The sequence below is a fragment of the Physeter macrocephalus genome, chromosome 8 (genome assembly GCF_002837175.3).
Source record: "Physeter macrocephalus isolate SW-GA chromosome 8, ASM283717v5, whole genome shotgun sequence".
Classification (NCBI taxonomy): domain Eukaryota; kingdom Metazoa; phylum Chordata; class Mammalia; order Artiodactyla; family Physeteridae; genus Physeter; species Physeter macrocephalus.
In genome coordinates, this window is record NC_041221.1 from 122,136,544 (window position 1) to 122,148,210 (window position 11,667).

Sequence of the window (11,667 nt, forward strand, 5' to 3'; positions counted from 1 at the left end):
CAACGGGAGAGGCCACAACAGAGGAAGGCCCGCGTACCGCAAAAAAAAAAAAAAAAAAAAAAAAAAAAGGTTTTCTAAGAGTAAGAAATAAATAAGGTCAGACTTAAAAAAAAAAAAAAGTTTATCTTAAGGAAATAATCAGAAATGTGGAAAAAGATTTATACATAAAGATATTCATCTTAGCATTATTTGTTATATCAAAAGCCAGAAGCAACCCAAGGGCTCAAACTTAGGAAAAGTGTTAGATAAACTACATAGTATCTGTAGGATAGTGTGTTGTGCAACCATTAAAATGAAAACGGGTGATGAACCTTTAATGTCAAAAGATAATGCTTATGATGGACGTGTTAAATGAAAATAAAAAGAATTGCATATATAGCACTACCCCAAGTATGTAAAAATCCATAAAAAGATGCGTAGAAGAAGATATGCCAAAACTATAAACATGGATTTGATTATCTTTGGTTGGGTGATTTTATTTTCTTCTTTTTACTTTCAATTTTTACAAAATAAACATTCTTGGAGTCGTCTCAAGAGACAATTGCTAGAAGCTTTCCTTGTCCTTAGAGAAAGGGCTGGGTCATGTGCTTCTCCCTGTGTGCCTCCTGCACTTTCTCAGTGCACACCCCTCTCTTAGCATTTCCTCGTGGTGCTCAAGTTTTCTGTGCATATATCTGCCATGCAGTCCTGACACTAACTATGTGGAGTTGGGTCAGATTTCACAGGTCGAGAGCACAGTGCTCTACAACATACCCCTCACTTCAGACACCAGCTGCAAGCTCTAGAGTTCTCAGGCCACTCACACTTCTGACCAAACGGCTACAAATCTGGAGCTTCCCACTACCTCCCCAGGTTCTATAATTTGCTAGAATGACTCAGAGAATTCAGGAAAGCATTATACTTAGGATTATAATTTTATCATAGAGCACACAAATTAGAACCAGCCAAATGAAGAGACACACAGGGTGAGGTCTGAGAGGATCCCCAACAAAAATGTTCCCTGTCCTCAGGATGTATGACCCTCCTGGCACATTGATAAGTATCACTAACCTGGAAGTTCACCAGAGCTTCAGATATACAGAGTTTTTATTGGGGTTTCATGACATAGGTTTGATTGATTGAATCATTGGCCATGTGATTAAACTCAATCTTGAGCCCCCATCCCCTTCTCAGAACTTGGACTTATATAAATGCGCGGCTCAAAACCTTAACCCTCTAATTATGCAGTATGGTCTCTCCAGCATGGAAGTCCCATCCTGAAATTATCTAGGGGCTCACCAGGAGTCACCTCATTGGCATAAATCCCAGTGTGGTCCAAGGGACCCACAATGAATAACAAAGACACTCCTTTCATTTTGGAAATTCCAAGGACTTAGAGGCTCCCTCCTAGGAAGTGGGGCAAAGATCAGCCGAATTCTTTCTTACACAACAGTATCTGTCTCGTCCATTGGCTATGGCCTCCAATATGGAGGGACCATGCCTATGCCTGGGACTGGCACCCAGCAGATGTTTTTTTTAGTAAATCTGGCAGCTTAGGAAAGTTATCCTAAGGCCCATTAGTAAATTAGAGAAGCCCTTTTCTGTCTGTGAGTCCCAAGTTGACACTTTCTCTGTTACCTTCCACCACAGTATCCTCAGAAGGTCATCTTCCCAGGAATTAGTAATGCACTGATATTTTGGTCCTTTTATAATTTAATCCGTCATTGAGAACAGCAATACAACAGCAATGACCATAAAACAATTTTTTCTTTCACCATCTTTTTTCCCCCCTCCTGCGTGATATCTATCTATAGAAACATGTTAGCTAGTCTTGAATTAACTAGGAAATTAATAGAGAATGTATTAGCTTTGTACCAGGAAAGGCAACAAATAGAAGCATAGGAGTGACGATTTCATGGCTGTGTTTATGAGTGTTTAAGACTCTCAATATTAAGTAAGTTATAGAAGTAAGTGCTGGTATTTCCATTTTTGTTCTTAATCTAAAGATGGCCTGGGGATGGGCTTTTAGAACATCAATATGTTGTTTGGTGAATTTAACAACTTAGTTGATTGTATTTATGTTTGCTCATTTATTCCAAAAGCTATTTACTTCTGGTAGGTTACACAGTCAATGCTGAGTATTGAACATTTAACTTAGTTCTCCAAGTCTTTCATAATTTCTATTTCACAATTTACTAGATTAAAACTAGGACTACTGTCTAGAGTTTTTTTGTTTTACTTCATAAGACTATGTACTCAAAATTAAGTCACTTAAAATTAAGTCAACTTTTTATTGAGACAAAATAATACATCTCCTAATTTTAAATGTTTTACACAAAGACAATGGCAGAAGTTTCTGGGCATCACAATTCACTAAGTTTTTCCTCTAAGCACATGGAGACGACTTGCTGGCGTCCTAGGACAGTGGCCCTGGGTGTTGCTTCACTTTCTTCAGGGCCCTGACTGGTCTGAACTCTTATTTTTTCTCTTCCTATCTGAGCAGACTTGATTCCAAGCTTGTGCGAGAAGACAGGACTTTTTGTAAATTAGGATGAACAGAGAACCTTCTGTGTTTATTGGATTTTTTATACTCTCCTGTTCTTGCCTGAGGGTAGGGGTCTCCTGTGACTATATTCACAGTAATTGCTAGGTATCATCCAATACCTGGTCCATATTTAAATTTTCCTATTAAAATCAAGGGTTGATTTTACTTTATTTAAAACTGAGGGGGAATAACAGCATGTTTGTACGTAACAGGATGATGCAGCCAAGAAGGGAAAACTGATGATGCAGGATTGAGAAGAGACCTTTGCAGGGGTGATGCCCTTAAACAGGGCTGTGCACCTCACTCAGCTCCAAGTGAGACTGTCACGTGGCCTTCTCTGTGCATGGTTGTCCCAAGAGGGTGCATCGAGGGGGCCTGTCCATGCAGGCTACAGGGGATGGGACTGAAGGAATTAGCAGCCCACCAAAGTGGTCTGAAGATTATTTTAAATTGAAAACACCTGAACAGACAGTAGCCACAGAAAGACATTATCTCAAAAAGAAAAGCCTCCCGAAAATACAGCTGCCACTGACTCCCCGCATCAACACCCCACCTCCTGCCCCCCAGGGAGTTTCCTGTTTGAAGGAAGACAGACCTTCAGCCCTGGGAAATATGAATTCAGCTGCCATACTCCCTACCCCCTACCAGGAGGAAATTTCCACCCAGCAAGGAAATAGTCTGCTCATTTCCATTAGCATCTAAACACTCAATAATGGCTTCCCTGGTGGCGCAGTCGTTGAGAATCTGCCTGCCAATGCAGGGGACATGGGTTCGAGCCCTGGTCCTGGAAGATCCCACATGCCGCGGAGCAACTAAGCCCGTGCGCCACAACTACTGAGCCTGCACTGTAGAGCCCGCGAGCCATAATTACTGAAGCCTGCGTGCCTAGAGCCCGTGCTCCGCAACAAGAGAAGCCACTGCAATGAAAGGCCCGTGCACCGCAACGAAGAGTAGCCCCTGCTCGACGCAACTAGAGAAAGCCCGTGTGCAGCAACGAAGACCCAATGCAGCCAAAACGAAAAATAAATAAAATAAATTAAAAAAAAAAACACCCCAATAAAAGCTTCCATACGTTCTCACTGAAACCCTAAGCCCTGCTCTTTGTTAAGCTGGCATATAAAACTTTATCTCTATCCATTCCCTGAGTTACTCATCACTGAGCAACTCCTGTGTGCTCGTGTTAAAGAGATCTTGTCTTTTCTGTAGCTAATCTGTTTATTTTCGGGTAATTTTCAGGCCTCTGACTATCTGGACCTAAGCTGGTAGAGAAAACCTTTTTCCTTCCCACAAGATCGTAGGTACATGTGGAGAGCTGGCCTTAGTTAAGAGCATGGACCCTTAATCTATAGTAACAGGAGAGAAGGCAGAAAGATTTATGTATATTCAGACTCTCTCTCATTCGCAAACACACTAGAAGTGTCATCTCTTCTCACTGACCCATGTCCTCACTTCCCATTCACTACTCTACCTATTCCAATAAGGCTGCCGGGCTTAACACATATTCATTCAATTATTCATTCACCAAATGTTTCTTTAATCCTACTAGATAGTCTAGGCCCTGAAGATATAGCATGGGGGCAAACAGATGTGAAACAAACTACATAGTACTTTCAGTGGTAATAAGTATGATGGATAAAAATACACACACACACACACACACACACACACACACACACACACACACACGCAAGGCAGGAAAGAGAGTGATGGAGTGTTGGCTACCTCACCAAGAAGGAAGCACTTGAATAAAGACCTGAGGAGGTAAAGAGCAAGCACTATGAATAGAGTGGGAAGTCTTTTCCAGGAAGAGGGAGCAGATAAGCAGTGGAAGTGTGCCTGGTATATACAGGGAAGAGCAAAGAGATAAGTAGGGAATAAACAAGGGGAGGAGGCACAGCAGGAGATAAAACCAGTGAGGTCATATGGGGCCAGATTGTGTGGGAGCTTGTAATCCTTGCAAGTGCTTCGGCTTTACTCTGACTCAGCTGAGGACCCAGTGGAGGGATGTGCGCAGACAAAATGGGCTGTGGGGAGCAAGGATGGAAGCAAGGGCAGCAGTAACAATGTTGATGAAATAATTCCACCAAGAAATAATGGACACTGCTTTGGAAAGCAATCTGGCAGCTCCTTAAAAGGTAAAACATAGAGTTGCCCTGTGATCCAGGGATCCAGCAATTGCACTCCTAGGTACACACCCAAGAGAAAGGAAAACAGATGTTTAAACAAAACATGAATATTTATAGCATCATTATTCCTAAGAGCCAAAAGGTGGAAATAACCGAAATGTCCATCAACTGAAGAATGGATAAACAAAGTGTACTATATCCATACAATGGAATATTATTCAGTCATAAAATGAATGAAGTACTGATATATCGTACAACGTGGATAAACCTTGAAAACATTATACTATATGAAAGAAGCCATTCACAAAAGACCTCATCGTGTACAATACCATTTATATGAAAAGTCCGGAATAGACAACTCCATACGATACAAAGTAGATTAGTGACTGCCAGGGACTAGGGGAAAGGGGGAATGAGGAATGACTGTTAAATTTTTTTGGGGGGATGACTAAATGTTCCAAAATTAACTGTGGTAATGGATGTATAACTATGCAAATACAATAAAAACCACTGAGTTGGGCACTTTAAATGGATAAACCACATGGTACATGAATTATATTTCAATAAAGCTATTATTAAAAATAAGAAGAAATAATGGAGTTTAGCATAAGGAGGTGGTGACATGTGGTTAGGGGTCGGAATACTTTGAAGGTAGAGTTAACAGAATTTGGTGAAGACTGGATGAGTTGTAGGAAAGTAAACTAAGAGTCAAGGATGGTGCACTGGCACTGAGTGAGATGAGGGAGAGTGCAGGGGGAGCAAATTTGGGGAAGAAAATCAGGAACTTTCTTTTGAATGTGTTAAGCTTGTGATGCCAAGTAGCCATTCAATATGCAACTGGAGATATGAGTCTGGCGTTCAGAAAAGAGATGGACTGGAATTTTACATTTGGGAGTTATCAGCATATGAATGGTACTTAACTGGTTAGAGTCATCAGTTACCTCGAGGGAGCCAAATCTTCACCTTGACTTCTCAATAGCACTGGACATTATTGACCACTGTTTTCATGTAAAATTGTCTCTTCCCTTACTTTTAGTAGAGAAATTTTTGCTGCTTTCTTCCTTCCTTTCTTGTCTCTCCCAATCTGTTTCATTTGCAGGCTCATCGTCCTCCACCTAATCTCCAGTTCAGAGTTGTTCAAATTTTGCTCCTGTATCACTTCCTTCATGATACTGTATATTCTCTGAGAGATTGTATCCACATCCTAATTTCAACTATTTCTTATACATAAACTTGTAAGTGAGCTTCAGATCCTTCACATAACCACTAAACATATATCGAAAACATCTCTAATTCAACCTGCGCAATATTGAATTCATCATTTCTACCTCCACTCCCAATCCAAAGCCAGTTCTCTTCCAACATCCCTCATTTCAATGAATGAGTTATGTATTTACATAAACCACAAGCCAGAAGCCATCCTTGGTATCTCTAGCCCCAGCATTTCTAATCCATCATCAAATTCTGAGACTTTCATCTCCTAAAATGTCTCTACTTTTCTTTATTTTTACTGGTGAGCAATGAAAATACATTTCTACTCTATAATTTTTCACACAACAGCCCCTACTGATAACCAGCATTTCTACCATTCTTATGCCCTGGAGGAAGACTAATTACAAAATATTGTGGATTTAAAAAGGGGGACTGGGCTTCCCTGGTGGCGCAGTGGTTGAGAGTCCACCTGCCAGTGCGGGGGACGCGGGTTTGTGCCCCGGTCCAGGAGGATCCCACATGCCGCGGAGCGGCTGGGCCCGTGAGCCATGGCCGCTGAGCCTGCGCGTTCGGAGCCTGTGCTCCGCAACGGGAGAGGCCACAGCAGTGAGAGGCCCGCATAATGAAAAAAAAAAAAAAAAGGGGGGACGATGGGGGCATGGGTTCCTTTTACATGTTGAGGATTTCTCCTCCTCAATGTTCTCTACAACTTTCCTTTTCAATTTTCCTACTTCTTGTCTCTTTTAAATCCAAATCATTCCACCAGTTATCGCCAGACTAATTCTCGTAACATGTAGTTCCATTAATTTTCCAGCTAAAAATTCAAAACTGCATTTTGCCTAGGAATTTAAGAGCAAACTCCTAATACTAGCATTATTGTTCCATTATAACGAAGTCTAAATACTCTTCTTCTCTATGTCCCAGTGTTATGGGTTGAATAGTGTCCCCCAATTCATGTCCTTCCTAGAACCTCAGAATGTGACCTTATTTGAAAACAGAGTCTTTGCAGATATAATCAAGTTGAGATGAAGTCATCAGGGTGGGCTCTAATCCAAATGACTGGTGTCCCAATAGGAAGAGAGAGATTTGGAAACTGAGCCACAGAGAGAACACCATGTGACAACAGAGGCAGAGATGGATGGGAAGGATGCATCTCTAAGCCAAGAAATGCCAGAGATTGATGGCTTCCACTAGAAGTTAGGGAAAGGTAAGGTAAACTTCTCCCCTACAAGTTACAGAGGGAGCATGGCTTTTCAATGTCTTATTTTGGACTTCTATCTTCCAGAATTATGAGACAGTAAATTTCTGTTCTTTCAAGCCACTCAGTTTGTGGTATTTTGTAATGGTAGCCCTAGGAAACTAATACATGCAGTTACTTAGGAAAATTCAGTGTTCTCCTAAACCTGCACTCTGTTTTTTAAAAAATTCAGGTATAATTCATGCACTATAACATTTATCCCTTTTAAGTATACAATTCAGTGATTTTAAAAATATTTTCACAAGGTTGTATAACCAACACCACTATCTAATTTTAGGACATTTTCCTCAGCCTTAAAATACATCCCATTCTGTTAGAAATATAGTTCCCCAATCCCCCAGCCCCTGGCAACCATACATCTTTCTCTATGGACTTGCCTGTTCTAGACTGCGCTAATTTTATTTGTTTCCATGCCTTTTTCTCATGTCCTCTCTCCATTACTCCTATTTGTGTCTTATAACTATTATGTCATTCACTCACTCACTAAACTTGTTCTACCTGAGGACAGGGAATGTGTATCCCTGTTCCTAGTACATATTAAGCATTATAACATGCTTCCTGAGTGAAAATACGAATCAATGAATGCCCATCTCAAAGGCCATCCTCTTTCTATCATCTATCTTTTCGCATTTGGTTCAAATCTATGTTTCCAACTCATGTGGTTCTCCTTGGAATCAGATTGGTTTTGATGTATGAAATAGAAACACACAGTAATGTGTGCTACAATATTCAGTGGACAAAATTTATTGAATAAACTACTCTGCAAGTAGCATTGAACAAGACTCTCTACTGGGCAAAATAATTATGATCATGAAATAGACATAAATGAATGGTTGAGTTTCTTGTTTTTTAAGGCCATCTGCACCCTTTACTTTAAAGATATTACAGTCTGAATGGGGCTGTCTGAGACTAGAAATGCTATGAAATACAAGAGATCAGCACGTGGAATCTTGGTCTAAGTATGAATTGCTCATAGAAGACAAATGATGTTGCTTGAAATTGTGACTTGAAAAGCAAGTACCATGAATCATCCCCATGTATAAGGTTGTAATCAGAACAATGGAGAACTGATACGTGAATAGTTGTCATTTACTATGTTGTTGGCAAAACACTGGTCAATTCATGGCTACGCATGTAGCTTAAATGTTGCAACATGAATACACTTCATATTATCTGGAACAGCAGACACTTCTGTTTCCAATTATTATTATTATTATTTTTACTGTATGTTTAGAAAAAAGAAGATATCTTAAATTAGCTAAAGCTAGGACAGCACGTTGTGCTTCTCTATTTTTTTAAAATAATTATTTTTATTATTTATTTATTTATTTTTGGCTGTGTTGGGTCTTTGTTGCTGTGCGCGGGCTTTCTCTAGTTGAGGCGAGAGGGGGCTACTCTTCATTGCGGTGTGTGGGCTTCTCATCACGGTGGCTTCTCTTGTTGCAGAGCACGGACTCTAGGCACGCGGGCTTCAGTAGTTATGGCTCGTGGGCTCTAGAGTGCAGGCTCAGTAGTTGTGGTGTACGGGCTTAGTTGCTCCGCGGCATGTGGGATCTTCCCGGACCAGGGCTCGAACCCGTGTTCCCTGCATTGGCAGGCAGATTCTTAACCACTGGACCACTAGGGAAGTCCCTGGGCTTCTCTGTTGAAGGACACCATATTAAAAGAGATAGGACTAAGTATGTATAGTACTGCATAGCACTTTAAGATACTCACAATATTTAAAACACTCTTGTGACTTAAGCATTATTATTGTCCCAAATTTACAAATGAGGAAATGTCCTTGGTAAAATGAGATGATTAGCTTATGAATCTATCAAGGTAGTACATGGTAGGGAGGCAGGACACAAACCCACATCTTCACCTTCAAACTTCAAACTCACTATGTCCACAATCCAAAGGATAAGTAAGCATGCACTAATAGGCAAAGTTGCTCTATTTAATCATGATGATGATGATGATGATGTAATAAAAATAACAATAGTAAATCTACTGATTTATTTGTCTCCATTAGAATGTGAGTGCTATGAAGAGAGAGATTTAGTCTCGTTCACTGCCGTATCCCAGTGCCTAGAACAGTCCCTGGCACATAAACCGTCTAATAAAACTTCTTTGTAAATCCAAATAATACATCACATTTTCAAAGACATTTCACAAATATTACTTCATTGTTGTCATAGCAATTTCTAAGCTTTCTGACGCTGCTCCAATATTCTTCTTATTACTCCCCATTGTATAAAAGAGGACTTCAAATATCAGCACTGAGATATTACGAGTAGGATATATTAGTCATCAAGACCAGTACTAGGGCTTCCCTGGTGGCGCAGTGGTTGAGAATCTGCCTGCCAATGCAGACGACATGGGTTCGAGCCCTGGTCTGGGAAGATCCCACATGCCGCGGAGCAACTAGGCCCGTGAGCCACAACTACTGAGCCTGCGCGTCTGGAGCCCGTGCTCCGCAACAAGAGAGGCCGCGACAGTGAGAGGCCCGCGCACCGCGATGAAGAGTAGCCCCCACTCGCCGCAGCTAGAGAAAGCCCACACACAGAAATGAAGACCCAACACAGCCAAAAATGAAGATAAATAAATAAATAAATAAAAATTTTTAAAAAAGACCAGTACCATAATAGGATCCCAGTCAATCTTACCTCAAGGATGACAAGTACTGACTTGAATAGGTTGGCTTCTCTATGGATGGAAGGTGTTGAAAGGCACGTAGAGAAATTCATCAGTGAGGAACACACACATCTGTCAAGATTAAAAAACAAAAAATTCTGTTAAAGTTCTGAAATGTGGAAGAAGGTTGGCTTCCCTTCATAAGGAAGGTAGTGTTCAAGATCATTGCCTATTAGAGCTACTAAAATGACTTTCTCTACTATTATCCTGGTTTTTTACATTCATTATGGAGAATCAAAAAGTGAGTAATTGAGGTTAGAAATGAGTATTTTGTTTTCGAATAGAAAGGGAGTAAGACCCTGGGCTCTGAGGAATCTCCTCTTAAGGGGCCCAATGGTTTTGAGAGGAGGAGATGCCAAGTAAGTGGGATGTAGCTCTGCTTCACTTTCTTTAACACAGTAAGTGGGAAAAGGGATTCTGCTGTCAAAGCAAGTTTGAAAACCACTTTTATTTAAAGTATAATGCCGTCTGTATCCAGAAAAGATGATTACTTTAATTGGAAAAGATACGTTCACCCTAATGTTCATAGCAGCACTATTTATAATAGCCAAGACATGGAAGCACCTAAGTGTGCATTGACAGAGGAATGGATAAAGAACATGTGGTACATATATACAGTGGAATAGTACTCAGCCATAAAAAAGAATGAAATAATGCCATTTGCAGCAACATGGATGGACCTAGAGATTATCATACTAAGCAAAGTAAGTCAGAGGAAGACAAATATCACATATCTCTTAAATGTGGGATCTAAACAAATGATACAAATGAACTTATTTGCAAAGCAGAAATAGACTCACAGACATAGAAAACAAATTTATGGTTACCAAAGGGGAAAGGGGGGGTGGGGGAGGGATAAATTAGGATTTTGGGATTAACAGATACACACTACTATATATACACTAGATAAACAACAAGGACCTACTGTACAGCACAGGGAACTATATTCAATATCTTGTAATAACTTATAATGGAAAAGATGAAAAAGAATATATATATCTGAATCACTTTGCTGTACACCTGAAACTAACACAACATTGTAAATCAACTATACTTAATTGAAAAAAACCCCAATGTGGAAATCAAGGTGCAAATCAGAAAAAAAAATAAGGATTTAAAAAAAAAAAAGGTATAGGGCTTCCCTGGTGGCGCAGTGGTTGAGAATCCGCCTGCTGATGCAGGGGACACGGGTTCGTGCCCCGGTCCGGGAAGATCCCACATGCCGCAGAGCGGCTGGGCCCATGAGACATGGCCGCTGAGCCTGTACGTCTGGAGCCTGTGCTCTGCAATGGGAGAGGCCACAACAGTGAGAGGTCCGCGTACTGCAAAAAAAAAAAAAATGTATAATGCCATCAGTATCATTTTGTATGGTCTTATTTATGTTTTACTCTCCATCCAGAAGCAATATCCAATCAAAGGTAGGGCAAGGTATTTTGAATGTAAACATTGCTTATCCAGCTCTCTCAGAAAACTGGAGCTCAGTTAAGAAGCTGAAAGGTCATGAAGAACCTAGGGGCAGGACGGGAATAAAGACACAGACCTACTAGAGAATGGACTTGAGGACATGGGAAGGGGGAAGGGTAAGCTGGGACGAAGTGAGAGTGTGGCATGGACATATATACATTACCAAACGTAAAACAGATAGCTAGTGCTAGTGGGAAGCAGCCGCATAGCACAGGGAGATCAGCTCAGGGCTTTGTGACCACCTAGAGGGGTGGGATAGGGAGGGTGGGAGGGAGGGAGATGCAAGAGGGAGGAGATATGGGGATATATGTGTATGTAAAGCTGATTCACTTTGTTATAAAGCAGAAACTAACACACCGTTGTAAAGCAATTATACTCCAATAAAGATGTTAAAAAAAAAAAAAGAA